General features: G+C 48.2%; 1 protein-coding gene across 1 annotated transcript in view; it reads right to left on the bottom strand.

Moving 5' to 3' along the window:
• Positions 1 to 14676, bottom strand: part of LOC148517065 (uncharacterized) — a 47655-nt gene extending 32979 nt beyond the window's left edge. The window contains exon 1 of the mRNA XM_088479170.1: positions 14628 to 14676. The gene's annotated coding sequence lies outside the window, so the exon portion shown is untranslated. The remainder of the gene's footprint in view (positions 1 to 14627) is intronic.
• Between the last annotated feature and the right edge of the window lie 3212 nt (positions 14677 to 17888).

Below are 17888 nucleotides of genomic sequence, written 5' to 3'. Positions count from 1 at the left end.
TCTCTCCATCCAGGTTTGTTGCAGCTCGTGGTAAACAAATGAGTGTACCAGAGATAGATCTCATGGCATCACGCCACATCCACAAGGACCCCAGGTACGGGTCCAAGTCCTGAGACCCATCAGCAGCCTTCATGGACACACTCGCAGGAAGATGGGATTTCAAGCTGGCGTATCTCTTTCCTTCGGTTTCTCTACTCCCAAGAGTTCTCCGAAAATTCAACAGGAAGGCGGAACGGTAATACTGGTGGCTCCGGCTTGGTCCTGACGTCATTGGTTTACCGACATACAGAATCTGTCCGTAGATGGTCCTCTTCCTCTATGGCAGGATCTGCTAACGCAGGGTCCCTGTCAACATCCGGACTTACATCGTCTGGCTTTGATGGCGTGGCTCTTGAATCTGCCATCCTAAGAGTGAAAGGTTTCTCCAGTTCTGTAATTCAAACGATGATTAGAGCATGGAAGCCTGCCTCTGCCCGCATCTATTACAGAGTTTGGTATTCTTTTGGTCAATTGTGTTCCTATAGGAAGTATGATCCTAAGATATTCAGGATTTCCAGGGTACTGGCTTTTCTTCAGGCAGGATTAGACAAAGGTCTACGCCTGGCCGCTTTGAGGGTACAGGTTTCTGCACTGTCAGTGTGGTAGCAGAAGAAGATTGCTTCATTACCAGATGTTAGAATTTTTTTCCAAGGAGTTTTGTGAGTTCAGCCTCCTTTTGTTCCACCGGTAGCACCATGCGATTTGTCTTTGGTTCTTAAGGGACTACAAGCTTCCCCATTTGAACCTTTGGACTCAGTAGATGCGAAGTGGTTAACAGCAAAGACACTTTTTCTTCTTGCTATTTCGTCTGCTCGCAGAGTCTCTGATTTGGCAGCGCTATCTTGTCGCTCCCCATTTTTTATTTTTCACCAGGGTAAAGCTGTTCTTTGTACAAGAGAGGGATACCTTCTTAAGGTAGTGTCCCGTTTTCATGTCATGCTGTCAACTCATGAAGTCCTTCCATCCGGCTGTACGTCATTCCTGCCGGGACTGGATTGGTTCTTCCTTCTTTTTTCTGCCTTGCTGGTGCGTTGCTCAGATGCCGGTGATAGCGTCTTACACGTGTTTCCGGTTCCATAGAGTTTGTATCTCTCATTGTGATTGTCAGTGTCTCCAGTCCTGAGTCTGTCGAGTCTCCTGTCGAATAACATCTCAGCAGCATTAACCGCACTACAGGGTGTGAGGTTGCAGTAAACATCGCGGCTATCTCCACTGCAGAGCGCTTCCAGACTTCCAAGTGCCGTGTCATATTCCGGCGGCACAGTACACACTGCTGCGTCCGAGGGTCTCCAGCCTAACACCGCAACAACCTCTGCAGCGAGTGTACGCATCACCTCACAATCCAGCATGACATTACAGCTATCTCCGCTGCAGAGTATTTCCAGCCTTCCAAGCGCTGTGTCATATTCCGGCAATACAGTGCGCACTTCTGTGTCCGAGGATCTCCAGCCTTACACCGCAACCACCTCTGCAGTGTGTGTACACTTTATCTTTCCACTGCTGCACCATCCCAGCTGCATTAACCGCAGTACAGCATCTTCAGTCATCACAATTGCCGCATCATCTCAGCGGCATTTAACACAGTTCTGTCTTCAGTCATTATAAATTGCTGCAACATCAGTGCAGCGTCTGAGTTGACTTTATTGTACATCAAAGTTATCTCCGCTGCTCTGCATCTTGCCAAGTATCTTCAGCCCTCAAGGCTGCTCCGTGACCATCAGGTCACCACCTTGCCAAGTATCTCCAGCCCTCAAGGCTGCTCCATGACCACTAGATCTCCACCTTTGTCTGGCATCTCCAGCCTTGAGTTACAACTGCACTGTCCTTCGTTTGATCCTAACATGCTATAAAATCCTCAAAACTATTGACTCCTTCTGAAGAGATTCTTCTTGGGATTCATAACAGTTATATTCTTTCGGTCACAGATTCCCTCATCCTATGTAAGAGTGTTTCTGGTGTACTTGTTATTCCTTCTCCTATTTCCTTCTCCTGCTTGAGGCTTGTTAACTAAACTGAAGTCCTATGGCTAGGGGCGGGGTATATATGGAGGAGGACCTGGGGCATTCAGGGAGCAGAAGCTTTAGCTTTTTCGTGGCTGGTCTTCCTACCATAATATCCCCATGGTTTCCCTGTGGACTATATGGACCTCGAAGAAAAGGCATTATCTAGATAAGTCTGCCATAACGCTAATTATTGCACAGGTACAACAGTTCTTGAAACTACATACTTGGATTACGCAAAGAGACATTGTTGTTTCCCTAGAAATACATGTTTAAAAAAAACCCTCAAAAGCAAAGCATGACCTTCTTTAATTTAATGAAAACCTTTTTTAGTAAAACTTGTTAACGCTGCACAAATAACATCTGCATACTTGCATTACTGTATGGTTACATTTTATTAATAGCATTTGTAAAGCACCAATATGTTATCTAGGAACAGACAAAATGAAAAGGGTGCACAACTCTATATCAGAGAGGGGATGGGTACGGGATGCAGGCGCTCGGGATCTTGGAGGTCAAAATCCCGACGCTCGCATCCTGACAGGGATGGTAGGTAGGTGTCCTAACCCTCCCCTCTCCTTAGCCTAACGCTAACCCTCCTTCCCCGGTGCCTGAACCTAACCTCCCCCGTAGTGCCTAAACCAAACTTCCCCCTCCCCGCACCCTAAACTAACCTTCCCCCCTTAGTGCCTATACCTCCCCTTAACCCTAACCCCAACCCTGCTACTTACCTTCGGGATGCCGGCGGTCAGGATACCGGCGCCGGGAATCTAAACGCCGGCATCCCCTGTGTTGGGATACTGAACATATCCCCCAGAGAGAACCTGTCCATCTCTGTGCTAGCACCAGTCACTGTCACAGGTGTACTTACAGTACCTGCTGCTGCTTTGCCCACTGCAGGGGGAGGTAAATTAGAAAGTGAATACCTAGCATAGCTTTCTTGGGTTTGCTTTAAGCATTTATGAATTTGTGTAAACATTTTATTTTGACAGTTTAAAAACACATGCATAATATTAAATGAGGGCGTTTGGGATTACTGAGGGCCTGATGCAGAGGTGCAGGCAATGTCCATGTCCGAAGCATTAGAGCAATCTTTTGCCACTGTGCATGCACCAATGCCGCACTGCGCACGGAGAATGGTTAGCAATTGTGGACGCACTGAAGATTTAATCAGATGGACATCTGGAGAACTGCTCATTCACAGACAGCATCGGGTTGCCCAGAGGTCCGATGGCCTGACCAATGTGTAACCGATGTTCCCGCTTATGTGCATGCACCCAGGCTCACCAAGAGCTGCGCCGAGCCCGGGTTAAAGGGGCATAGCCTAATCACAGGGAGGCATGACCACGCCCCATTAGGTAAAAAGAAAAAAGTTTTGCAGCACCGCTGGCAACGGGGGCGCAGTGAGCCCCCTCAGCCCGGCGCATAACCAGTGGGGGTACGATCAGCTTGATCGCCCCCCCCACAAGCATAGGAGACTGCTGTGGCTGCTTCTTAGCAGGCGCGAGCAGTCTCTGTGCTGGGCTGCTGTGATGTAAGAGGGGAGGGGGAGTGGTGCCGTACCTGGGCCCCTGCTGGGCCCCTCCAGCAAGCCCGGGCCCGGGTATTTAGTACCCACTCCCCCCCCCCCTCTAGGCGCCCCTGCATGCACCCTCTGAATCAGGCCCTAAGCCCACAAGAACAAGGCAGTCCATAAAAAGCCTTCAAACATTTACTTCTAGTTACAGCCTTTATTGTATATAATTGGATGAGGCAGATCAGAACCAATGATCAGTCCATGAAAGTCCCTAAACCGTCATCTCCTGCTCAACTTTTTTTTACATTTCTTTCTTTACTGTTTTTTATTTCTCTCACTACTTACCTGCTGCTGGTCAGTAACCGGCCTTCTTCTGGCCTAATAAAGAGCTCTGACTTGCAAGCAGAGCCATAGAGAGCAGCCTAAGGCCCCGACACTGAGAGGGGGCATGATCATTCCGGTGAGGTGTGGCCACGGCCCCTCTGAAAAAAACATTAAAATAAATAGGAGCCTTGTGTAGATCACATAGTCCCACCCACAGCAGTCAGCACCTATGGGGAGAGACTTCCTCCTGAGTGTATACGTACCCCACATTCATGTCCCCTGTTCCTTGACACTGTACAGGGGGTGCCGGCGCCTGCACAGGTGGGAAAATGTCCCTCTTAGCAGCTGACACGGGCCCCTGCAAACCCCTGCTAACCCCCCTGTCCCACAACACCGTCCCCTTCACTGCTAGTTTCATAAAAGAAAAAATCTACCTGGCTGGCAGACAGCTCCATCATATCACTGGCCCTCCGGGAAATTTCCCAGTGAGCTCTATGGCCAATCCGCCCCATGTCCCTATTTCCATTGGTCGGACAGATCATCCTCTTTCAAAACGTTCCTTTTAGATGAATCATTACAGACAAAAAAAATGATAAGATTAAATTGCTCTCAGTTGAGGTATTTAAAGATGTATGTAAATGAGAACCTCTACATCTACCTATATTTCATAGGCAAAGGACACCATGGATATCATATTAGACATAAACAACAAACATGTATTTAGTCATGTTAGAAGCTATTTTGGTATCACTGGCTGGTTGGTGAGGATAAAACACAACTTATTGTGTATCAGATTTCATACATTGTTAACTGTTTTTAAACTAAATGATTCATTATAGTGTCAAAAGTGGAATAAATGCACAGATCTGTTACAGTATTTTACTAGCAAGCAGGTTATTATGTAATGCATTCAGGATCTCTTATATAAAGTGCCTAATATCTGTCTAGGCCAGTCTCCCTGCCACCTCCTCTCACAGCTCTCACTGGATACCTGAAAAAACACAGGCATCTGCCTCATCCCCTTACATCTGTCACTGGCTGCAGGACAGGACACAGCCCCCAGCCACTTCCCTCAACACTCTGATTCCACCTTAATTTGCTCCGCAGTTCACTTCCAGCAGGCTGGCAGGTGAAACAAGTCGGGATATCCACAAATTTCAGCAGATTGTAGCAGATATTGAATATGGGGGCTGCTAAAATACAGAATTTTACCAAACCCCTGGAATGTATTCCATAGTGACCGTAGTAGCTAACACCATCTTCAGATGATGCTAGCCAAGGTAGCCTACAGGCTACACTCCCTACCCAGCAATGGACACTCCCACATGCGTGGACTGGGAACCGCTCATGTGCAGTAGTGCTGCCGGCCACCGAAGCAGGAAGTAAAGTGATTACAGGGATGTGATCCGTTACACATTACCTACCTGGTGGGTCAGTTAGGGGTCCCAGTAGAGGATTCAAGGGGCATCTATGCTCTATCCCCCTAAGTTTATGTGTGTGTACTTGAATTGCTCTAGGGAGGTCTGCACAGTGCATGGTGGGAGGATTTGGGTGCACAAGGCTCAGTTATAAGGATTGCATCACGGGTGGTATCTAGCTCGTGAGACGTCTTTTGCTGGGTTAATGAGTACTAAGGTGTTGAATTGATTAATGGATTCTTAATTGGATTGGGCTAATCAGTGCTGGGTGGGGTGAATATATTGCTGGGTAGGGGAAGGTAATGGGTGCTCACAGGATAGATGATTAGAGAGGAATGAATAATGGAGACTGGGGGAGATTGATTAATGGGTGTAATCGACTAGTGTGGAGATGAATTGGTTAATGGAGGGTGATGGGTGTTGTGTGTGTTTGTGTGGGGAGGGGAGGGGGTTAATGGGTGCTGGCAGGATTTGGGAATGATTTGCCTGGGATAAAGATAGTTTTAAATGAATTGACAGCTGTTAGTGGACCGGATGTGTGATACTTCCCTGGGGCCTTAGATGTTAGTTCTTATAAGCTACTGAAATTGTGGATTTTCTTAATTTGTCAGCAGCATATTGTATTCTAGAGTACTGTACATTCATAGACCGTTATTCAGCGGAGCTTACAATCTAATTTTCCTGCCGCCGACACACACAGAGGGCCTGATTCAGAGCCGGACGCAAATTGCGGACGGTTGTTCTGAAAAAGGGGCCGGATATTTAAATGAAGCGCTCGCTCTTTGCGGTCTGTTGACGCCTCTATGTCTGAACAAGTGAACGAAACATGCGCTCGCTATTTTGAAAAAAATGCCCCCTGGCCGCTCGCATCATACGTCATCTCCGCTATTTATTAGATTAATCGAGTACATCGAACGGCGTATGAACTGCTCGCTATTCTTGTGGTAGCATTTTCCTACCGCAATCATGCGAGCAGTTCAGACTAAAAGAGAACCAAGTGACGTGGTCGATGACGCTGCTTTGTTAATTATGCACACCCTTAAAACGCCCGTTTTGACCGTTTGGCACGTCTGCGTTCGGATCTCCACTCCCCGTTTTCAAGCACCTTCCCCTGTTACCACCCACAAACGCCTCATTCTGTCACTCAAATTAGCAGGCATTCGCTATTTTGCGAGCACACGATTTCCGACCGCACTGACTGGTTGGCGCATGCGCATTACAACCCATACGCATGCGCAGATGTGCGAACATCGCTCGGACCGAACGAGCCGCCGCTTACGAGCGGCTCTGAATCAGGCCCTGATGCCACGAGCAATTTTTAGTCTGCATATTTTAGTAGCTTTGTTTTCTCCTGACTTTTATATGTAAGTAATCTGGCATTGTTCCTAAATACATTAGTATTAGCCTTTGCCATGAAAGTAAAAATCGCATTCCTTATAAAATAAATCTGGAACCACGTCGCCTCCATTGCAAGCTCTGGCTCTTCAAGGTAACTTGCCCCTCTCTGCTGGGTCTTCTTCTGCAAATAGTGTTTAGCCACTGCCCACAAATTTGGCCATGTGAAACAAAGTGGCCAATCAGGCAGCACTGACCACATTGCCCACACTTGGACAAAAGCAGGTGGGCATGGTTTTATGTATATGGCTGGGATGAGGGTATTAGTGTGGGGCAGAGCTTTGCTTAGGTCACCTATAATCCTTTCATCAGATCTAAATGCTAATTGTTTGTATAATTAAATAACTAGATGTTGTCTCCGATGCTGCCTGTTTATTTTTCTATTTCTCTCTTTCATCCACTCTATCTTCAGTGTTCCCCCCTCCTCCTCTTTCCCCCCTCTTACTCCATCTCTCGCTTCCACCTCATTTGCCTATTTCTCTTCTCAGCACTTGTTTTTCTTATACAGATTATTCTTAGTATTATCTTTTATCTTTTCAACTTTTTTGAACATCTTCCCCTTTTTTTTCTATGCTGCCTGTGCACAGGGGCATTTTAAGGCTGGATGGGGACAAGTGCACCCGTCCATGGGTCTCCTCCTGTGGGCACCAAAAAAACTGGTGTTGGCACGTGCTCGTACTATCAAAACTGTGCCACAGTCTTTTCCACATACATGTATTTCCGGCACTGTCTTCAGAAATAAAGGCACTGGCACCAGACTTCTGGTAATGTACTTCAGAATTACGGCACTGATGTCATATTTCCTAAGGTAATGCCAGAAGCAGGAAATGGCAGGAGAGGCAGCAGGTAAGTAAAGCATTGAGTGGAGGGTGTGTGGTGTGGGTCCCCCTGTACCCATTACAGATACACAATTGCCTGTACATCCCCATTTGCCTTTTTCCTTTCTTCTATACTGTTATGGGATGCAATCGGGAAGCCGGCTGACGTAAGCCCGACAGCCGGCTTCCCGACTGCATTATCCCGGCGAGGGTTAAATGACAGGCATCTAAATCTAGACGCCTGTCATTTTTCTGACGCCGGGAGACCAGCGCCCGGCATCCCAATCAAAGGGATGCCGGGCGCCGCCAGCGGACAGCCGCGGGGGGAGAGGGTTAGGTTTAGGGCTCCCGGGGGGGACTTAGGGTTAGGCACCCCCCCGGGAGGGTTAGGGTTAGGCTAGGGGGAGGGAGGGTTAGGGCTAGGCACCCCTGGGGGGAGGTTAGGGTTAGGCACCCCCCCCGGGGGACTTAGGTTTAGGCAGCGGGGAAGGGGGGGTTTAGGGTTAGGCACTTAGAGGGGGGATTAGGGTTAGGCACAGGGGGGGAGGTTAGGGTTAGGCACCCCTAAGGAGGGTTAGGGTTAGGGGGGTTAGGTTAGGTGATACTTAACTTAGGACGATCGGGATTTCCAGCGCTGTCTGACTTCCGCTGCCGGGCTCTGCTGTGTCACAAATGGTGTCTGCGAGTTACCGGTCTCAGATGGTGATCGGGATTCAATGGAGACCGTCATGACTGGAACCACGGATGACGTAGATAGCTCTATATGCAAGATTTGTGTAGCAGTGAAAACTGCCTTTGATGATAAATGACAGGAACTAGGAGGAACCGGACTGGGACAGGCAGGAAGACTTGTTGAGTTGAAATGATGAGCTTGGAACTTGACTCTGGACTGGAACTACGTGTCTTGAATTGATGAGCTTGGAACTTGACTCTGGACTGGAACAACGTGGATAGAACTGATATGACAGGAACTTGACTCTGGACTGGAATAACGTGACAATGGCTGAAGGGAAATCAGGTAATACTGAGACGAGGGTTAAACAGGGTGATCCGGAAATGCTGTGACAAAGGTTGGGACTCAGGTGCAGGCTGGATTGGATAATTGGGAATTACAGGTTCAGGAAGGAATGGGTAGGTTTGGGATTTAGGTTCAGGGAGGGAGTGGGTAGGTAGAAGGAGCAGGAGTTTATCCACAGCAGGAAGCATGATGCAGGAGTTGAGCTAGCAGAGCACAGGACTAAGGTCAAGAGCACAGGAACTCACTATTAGCTGATGCTAGCAGGACGTCAGGATTGATGGGTATTGCTGTAGCAGGTTTTCTAGATGCATCGGGGGTTGCTGTAGCAGGTTTTCTGGATTGCACCAGTGGTTGCTGTAGCAGGTTTTCTGGATTGCACCAGGGGTTGCTGTAGCAGGTTTTCTGGATTGCACCAGGGGTTGCTGTAGCAGGTTTTCTGGATTGCACCAGGGGTTGCTGTAGCAGGCTTTAGGAATACACTTGGATACAGAAACAGCACAAACCATACACCATGGAAGTAATGAGATGTTCAGGCCCAGAATGCTATCAGGGGAGGATATATATACCCTGGGTCTGGCTGCAATTGGTGGATATGGACAGGTGGTCTGGCAGTAGTATTCTGAGTGGTGGAAGGCACAACATGCAGAGGGAGTATTCATCTCTGCAGCACTGAGTCAGAACTACACCTGTGATTCCAATCAGGGCTAGCAGTGTTCACAGACAGGAAAGGACCCAGGTGAAATAATCACTGTGGAAGGAATGCATAGAGAAGTGCTGCAGCAACATGATCAGAACAGATCCTCCAGGCAAATTACACATGCAGATCCATGGAGACAGCTGGCAGTGGTAAGTCAACAGGCAAAAGGTGAAAACTAGACATGGTCGTGACAGTACCCCCCTCTTTATGGGTGGACTCCGGACACCAAAAAAAAACTTTCTTCAGACATCTTCCCAATTCTCAATTTGTTAGGGTACTTGGAGTGGAAAGTCTACAAAGTAGATAGTTCAAGACCTTCGCTGATTCTTCTTTTTACTGCGAGAACGTTATGTGCCAACCAACGGACATGGGATCTCTGGTAACTCCTGTGGAAATATGTGACTGGGAAGGACAGGATCAGAATTTTGGGAGGTACAGTAGGACAAGAAGGTGTGCACACAAGTCATGTTCAGGGTTACAGATTCAGTAGTGCTGCTTTCTTGGGATGCCTGGAATTCAGCACGCTGGCCCTTGAAAACTTGACCTAATTCGGACTTCAGTGGAGTGGAGGACAAATTCTTGGTAGCACAAACAGACTGTTTGGACAGTATTTTGGAACTGAGAACTTCGCTAGAATTTTGGTTTACAGGGTAAGGACCAAATTCATTGACAACAGCTTCACTGAAAGTCTTTATATTTAGAAGCATTGGATCATTGGAGGCGTAAATAGGGGCAACCCAGTCCCAAGCTTTACCTTGAAAAGATGGGATAATAAACTCTACAATATTAGTAGGCTTGACTCCACATGGCAAAGAAGAATTCATCATAGCGAAGAATTGTTTCAATAAAGCATAGTATTGAGATAAGTCCCCATCAAAATAAATGCATGGTGGTGTATCCGATGAATCCTGTGTGTTCAAGGACTGTGGAGCACATTCAGGTGCAGGGCTGGAAGAGACTTGAGGATGCTCCAATTGATGAGGAGTCAAAACAACTGCAGCTGACAGACGTTCGGTATTCGGACCAACTGATGGGACTGGAATGGGTCCAGAGGAGCTAGAGACAGTAGCATCAACAATCAAAGCTGAGAACAGACTACAGAGATTGTCGTCCACTGGAACGATATTTTCAGGAGATGCTGAACAGGAACCATGATCAGAATTAGAAGTACACGACACTCCTCTCTGGGGACTGGAATCTGAAACCCGCTCCTGGGGTATGAGACTTGAGACCCCCTCTTGGGGCGCGAGACTTGAGACCCCCTCCTGGGATGCGAGACTTGAGACCCCCTCCTGGGGTGTGAGACTTGAGGCCCCTTGCTGGGGTGCCAGACTAGAGATCCCCTTCTGGGGAATGGGACTTGAAACCCCCTCTTGGGGTAAAAGACTTGAGACCCCCTCCTGGGGTGCCAGACTTGAGACCCCCTCCTGGGGTTCGAGACTTGAGACCCCTTGCTGGGGTGCCAGACTTGAGATCCCCTTCTGGGGAATGGGACTTGAAACCCACTCTTGCTGGGGTGCCAGACTTGAGATCCCCTTCTGGGGAATGGGACTTGAAACCCCCTCTTGGGGTACGAGACTTGAGACCCCCTCCTGGGGTGCCAGACTTGAGACCGCCTCCTGGGGTGCCAGACTTGAGACCGCCTCCTGGGGTGCCAGACTTGAGACCCCCTCCTGGGGTGCCAGACTTGAGACTCCCTCCTGGGGTGCCAGACTTGAGACCCCTTCCTGGGGTGCCAGACTTGAGACCCCCTCCTGGGGTGCGAGACTTGAAACCCCTTCCTGGGGTATGAGACTTGAGACCCCTCCTGGGGCTGCTGCCTGGAGTCCCCTGCTGGGACAAGCAGAATCCGGGCTGGGACCGGAAAGGGCAGAATCCGGGCTGGGACCGGAACGGGCAGAATCCGGGCTGGGTCCGGAACGGGCAGAATCCGGGCTGGGACCGGAACGGGCAGAATCCAGGCTGGGACCGATACGGGCAGAATCTGGGCTGGGACCGGAACGGGCACTGAGACGTTGACACTTGGAACCACTGCTGGAGTTGCAAAGGGAATAGTCTTTAATGAAGTGGTCAGAACTCCCACAATAGAGGCAGAGCTGTACATCTTTGCGCCACTGGCATTCGGCCACAGAGAGCTTGGGGCGTGGGTAACTACGATGTCGGACATTACTTGGTTCGGAAGAATCCTTGTTTCTTAGGGATTCCAAGGCAGAGGTTTTAGTTGAGACAGAGGCAGCTCTAAGAAATTCAGGAATGATCTGAAAAATTTTGCTGAGTAGAGCCTGAAGCTGTTCCAGCAGCTGATGGAACGTAGTTAGGTGTTCAGGTAAGGTTTGGGTAACATCTAGCCGGTTATTCAGGATTTGCAAAAGCTGTAGCACTTGATGCTGAACGACCTCCTGTGAATCCAAGTGGGTGACCAGGTTACGGAAAGCATCTAGGGCCTGATTCAGAGGCGGTCGGAGGATGCAAGCGGTCGCTCCGAAACTGGGCGGCCACTTGCATCCTGACCGCCCGCCTCTGTTGCGGTCGTTAGGCTGTGGGTTAACACCCACAGCTCTAACGACCGCTCGGGTGATGGTCGCGATGAGACCATCGCGACCATCGGGGCTTACGACGAGACCCTAGGGTAGGGTCTCACTTGTCGTAAGCCCCGGAGAGATTTCGGCTCTGTCTGAGCCGGAAGCTCTACACTGACATCACTAGTGATGTCAGTGGGGCCTCCCCCAAACGGTAGGCGTTCCCATGGGAACGCCTCCGTTTGGGCTGCCACCCCCCTGGTCCGCCTTCCAAACGGGGCGAGCTGTCAATCAACATCGACAGCTCGCCCCCTTTGGAAAGAGACCCGCTACGACCAGTGCTGTCGGTCGTAGCGGGTCTCACGCATGCGCATGCCGGAGCCGTCGTGCGCATGCTCTGTGGGGGGCCATCGACCTGGTCCTAGCGCATCGGCGCTAACGACCGGGTCTGAATGACCCCCCTAGTCCCTTATTAGGTGCTTGATCCGCCACCATCGTTGGGCCTGAACATTCTGTCACAAATGGTGTCTGCGAGTTACCTGTCTCAGGTGGTGATCGGGATTCAATAGAGACCGGCATACCTGGAACCACAGATGACGTAGATAGCTCTATTTGCAAGATTTGTGTAGCAGTGAAAACTGCCTTTGATGATAAATGACAGGAACTAGGAGGAACCGGACTGGGACAGGCAGGAAGACTTGTTGAGTTGAACTGATGGACTAGGAACTTGACTTTGGACTGGAACTACGTGGCTTGACAGGAAAGGACCCAGGTGAAATAATCACTGTGGAAGGAATGCATAGAGAAGTGCTGCAGCAACATGTTCAGAACAGGTCCTTCAGGCAAATTACACACAGATCCATGGAGACAGCTGGCAGTGGTAAGTCAACAGGCAAAAGGTGAAAACTAGACATGGTCGTGACATGCTGTTTTGTCGGGCTGCCGCTGCCGGGATTCGAACTCCCGGCCATGCGGCCGCCGGGATATCCTACCGATTCCCTATCATACATTATTAGTTGTGGAGAATGTTGTGATGTTATTATTGGGTGAGATCCAGGAGTATCTGTGTCTTCAGCATGAGGCAATGTGTGAGGTGTAACTACGGGAAATAGTAGAAGTGTATGGAGACTGTAGATGTGTGATATGCCCGGACTCTCTGGCAGTAACATCATTGATACTGGTGGGAGGGGGTCAGGGTTTTATATATACATAGTGAGAGCAGGGATGTATCTAGACTTCTCTTTTAGGCGGGGCGGTTTAACAATTAATTCTGACCCCTCCCCTCTTTACTCATTCCTCCTCCCACTTCCAGTCCTGGATCCTCCCATTTTCACACAGTGACCTCGCATCATAGCCATTCATTATTAATCTTAAACTATTACTTTTATCCCTTTTATTTCCCTTTCTTTACAATTTTCCCTCTTTTCTCCCTTGTCTTTATGACCTATCCTAAGTACTCTGGACCTCATTCAGAGTCGGTTGAAGCGGCTGCACGGTCGTAAGGGAAAAGGGGCCGGATATGCAAATGATTCCCTCGCAAGTTGCGTCCTTTAGATCGGATCGTTAGCTGGCCGACCAAGGGGAGGATGCGGCCGTAAGACAAAAAAACGCCCCCTTCTCGTACGCATTACACGTCATCTCCGGGCATATAAGGATTAATCGAGACCATCGGGAACCATCAGAGCTGGTCGTAGAGCTTAAGGTTGACCATACCCTCTCTTAAGCACTACGATCAGGTCAGTGTACAAACTCCCATGTCACATATGCCATGACACTACTTTGTTAATTATGCACTCCCATTAAACGCCGTTCGCATAATTAGGCATGCCTGCGTTCGGATCTCCACTCCCCCGTTCACAAGCACCTGCCCCTGTTACCACCCACAAACGCCTCATCCTGTCACTCAAACTACCGACCTGGCTGTGTTCAAGGAGAGAGAAATTTCTGATCGCAATAGCTAGTTTGCGCACGCGCATTGCGAACTTTACGCATGCGCAGTTTAGCGAACATCGGTGGCGTACGACCGTGTGCCCGCTTCGACCGACTCTGAATGAGGTCCTCAATCCCCTCTCCCAAGCGGCTCCATGAGGCAACTCACCCTCTTATCTCCCCCCTTGTTTCTACAATGCAGTGTATATAGTGACTGTATGACCAAAATTTATTATTTGCCCATCACTCCCTCCCCTCACCCCCTATATATTATATGCCCACTCCCTTCCCTCCTATATATTATATGCTCATCACTCCCTTCCCTAACCCCCTATATATTTTATGTCCACTCCCTTCCCTCCTATCTATTATATGCCCATCACTCCCACCCCTCGCCCCCTATATATGATATGCCCATCACTCCCTCCCCTACTATATATGATATGCCCATCACTCCCTCCCCTCACCCCCTATATATGATATGGTCACTCCCTTCCCTCCTTAATATTATTTTCCCCATCACTCCCTCCCCTCACCCCCTATATATTATATGCCCATCACCCCCCCATCCCCATATATTGTATGCCTCTTGGGAGCCTGCCTCTAATGAACTCTGTACTGTATGTATGTAATAGCATGGACACAGGTATACTAGTAAAGTATGTACACAACACTATTGTGAATGGAGGAGAATGCATCCCTCTGACTGACTGACAGGGCAGGAGGTACACACTAGACATGCAATTCAGAAATTATCCAGCCAGGGGTTAACAGTAATAAAAGAGGCCTCCAAATGTGACAGGCTGTTTCTCCCTCCAAGCACAACAACAAGAGATATGCTGGAGCTATTAGTAATTTTGCAGCACTGCTTTTAGCTATGAACACAGCATACAGTGTGACAGTGCTGCTCTCCAGACTGTGACAACCAGCCTCTCTATCAGATGGGTTACTGACCAGCGTGCCAGGCTGCAGGAGCTTCACCGGGAACTTTCATCCATACATGTCACCAACCAGGAGTCCAGGAGACAAGGCATGCCAGTGCTCAGGCTCTAATGTAGCAACTTCGCAGACTTTTCGTGCTGTAGGCAATGCCTCATGGGATTTGTAGTTTATCTTTTCCTGGTCAGAGTGTGAGCAGCATAAGATAAACTACAAATCCCATGTCACTCACCCCCCCGTCGGGTCTCGGCTGCCCCTCAGTTTAACCATGCTTGGCTCTGCTCTCCCACATCTGCACTGCTGTGCAGCCTACAGGTACAGTAGGTGGGCGGAGCTGGGGCTATATTTTACGGGGGGCAACCGCCCTTATCACACACCCTCTAGGATCTGTCACTGATTGAGAGAGATAGATATATATATAAGAATTATCTCTGCATCCCATTAACTCATTACAATAATCTCTGCACCCCATATCTCATTACAATAATCTCTGCGCCCCATTATCTCATTACAATAATCTCTGTACCCCATTAACTCATTACAATAATCTCTGCACCCCATTATCTCATAACAATAATCTCTGCACCCCATTAACAAATTACAATAATCTCTGCACCACATTATCTCATTGCAATAATCTCTGCACCACATTAACAAATTACCATAATCTTTGTACCACATTATCTCGGGATGCAGTCAGGATACCGGCGGGCACTATTCCGCCCGACAATATACCGACACTGACATCCAAACATGAAACTAAAGATAGGCGTCACCACTACAAAATACAGACATCCTGCATACCAAACAAAGGTAAGACAGGTGTCTTAGCGTTTAGCCATGGGGGGGGGGGGGTAGTTAGGTTTAGGGACTCCTGGGGGGACTTAGGGTTAGGCACCCCCTCGGGAGGGTTAGGGTAGGGGAAGGGGGGTTTAGGGTTAGGCACAACTACGGGGGGGTTAGGCACCCCCCCCAGAAGAGGATAGGTTTAGGGTGCGGGGAGGGGGGGGTTAGGTTTAGGCACTAACGGGGGGGTTAGGGTTAGGCACTAGGGGTGGGGGGGGTTAGGGTTAGGCACCACTAAGGGAGGGTTAGGGTAGGGAGAGGAGAGGGTTAGGTTACTTACCTGCTGCAGTCGGGATTTTGATCCATCAGGCTGCCGCATTTGATCCGGCGGCATTACATACCGATTCCATTATCTCATTACAATAATCTCTGCACCCCATTATCTCATTACAATAATCTCTGCACCCCATTATATCAGTACCATAATCTCTTCACCCCATTATCTCAGTACAATAATCTCTGCACCCCATTATCTCAGTACAATAATCTCTGCACCCCATTATCTCAGTACCATAATCTCTTCACCCTCTTATCTATATAACAAAATAACAATATTTCCCTTAACGTTCCAGTTGACTAGGGACTTGAATTTTAACAATACAAATGTTTGGTAGATGTGGGCTGTTGCATGTAAGGTGAATATAACCTGGTTATAAGCAGTGACTAGGGAATAAACAATCTATTAGTCCAGTGGATCCAAAATTTTGCGCCGTGCCACCCAGCCTCAGGGCACTTGCAGGGATGCCTCAGGTTGTTGGTCCAGCACCAAATCAAATTATTTATGGAACCTAACTGAGCCTAAGGATGACAGGAAAGCACAATTTAATTCACTTTACTACATTACTAAAAAAAAAAAATCTGAATTTCTCAATAACAAACTCTTGGCTTAGGGGTGCTGTGAAAACAAAGCTAATACTCTAGGGCGCACTAATTCAAAAAAGTTTGGGAACCACTGGGATAGACTGATGTTTAATAGGTTTGAAACTCTGGGCCTGATTCAGACCCGCTCGCGAGCGCTACCATCTGGGGCCGGCCCCACTGACATCACAAGTGGTGAGTGGGAGTGCTCTCGGCTCTGATAGAGTCAGTGGGAGTGCTCTCGGCTCTGGGAACGCCTACTATCTGGGGCCGGCCCCACTGACATCACAAGTGGTCAGTGGGAGTGCTCTCGGCTCTGATAGAGCCGAAAGAACTCCAGGGCTTGCGGCGACGAGACCCTACCACAAGGGTCTCGTCACAAGCCCGATGGTCGCGATGGTCTTGACCATCGCGACCATCTTCCTGGCCGCTCGCTATAGCTGTGGGTGGTCACCCACAGCTATACGAGCGGCCAGGAGGCCGCTCTAAAAATTAAGAAGGACGGCCCTGATTCAGAGCGAGCGCTCTGTCAGAGTGTCCGGCTCTGAATCAGGGACTCTGTTTTGTCACTGTCTTCATTAACAGTGAAAGGATTAAAAACCTTTAGTAAATGTATTTGTTCCATGTAATTTATTTATTTATTTAAATGATTTTTATTTCTGTTTAATTGTAGGGATAAATGTAATAGGCTGCAACTTTGACACATAGGCGAGTCCCGTGCAAGACTGACCAATGTTTTAAAGTAGCTGTCCTTTATTAGGCAAAACTAGTTTTTACCTATTAAAAGACAGCTACTTTACACCATCAGGCAGTCTCGCGCGGGCCTCGCCGATGTCTCAAAGCCACAGCATATTACATTTACCCCGTAATTTTCTGATACTAATTTGCAAAACAAATTATAATAATAGTGTCAGAGAAAATTTATATAGTGGGATAATGGAAACATGGCTACATGAGACACATGAGTGCACAGGATTTATTTTGTACAAGAAAGATTGGAAATATTGAAAAGGGTCTATATGTTATCGAAGCTGGATAATTGGCTGAGACAAGATCAGTTTAAAATTAAATCGCAGAGACGCCATTTTGGAAATGAGATCGCAAGACGCCATTTTGCGAATGGCCGCCTAAGCGCCATTTTAGATAAACTTACCCTTTAGTACATGTGGCGATATTACTATTAGCAACATGCGATTGCATCTTTCATCATTTCTCATACACACATTAATATGCACAATTGCGCTGTTAACTAGTCGCATATTAGCGAATGCATAGGACTTTGTATGAAACCACTGTTTTATTAGCTTTATGCGCACGCATCTGCCCCAAGTTAACTAGCGTCCTTATATCAAACCCCGCATACTCACACATTACATATTCACACATAAGGTTTAATAAGCTTTAAAGTATAAGATTTAAGTTGGTTCAGTTAGTATAAATGCTGTGAAATAAAGATATTTGATAACTAAGGTTTTATACATGCTAAGAAAGCCGTGTTTGGTTTCGTACTGATGCGTACTCTTTCAACAGAATTCCGGTACTATCGGTGTAGAGATCGCATCATGCATTCCC

Source organism: Taudactylus pleione, unplaced genomic scaffold (assembly GCF_031769625.1).
Source record: "Taudactylus pleione unplaced genomic scaffold, aTauple2 ptg000227l, whole genome shotgun sequence".
In the NCBI taxonomy this organism is placed as follows: domain Eukaryota; kingdom Metazoa; phylum Chordata; class Amphibia; order Anura; family Myobatrachidae; genus Taudactylus; species Taudactylus pleione.
This window is presented reverse-complemented; position numbering and strand designations above follow the sequence as displayed.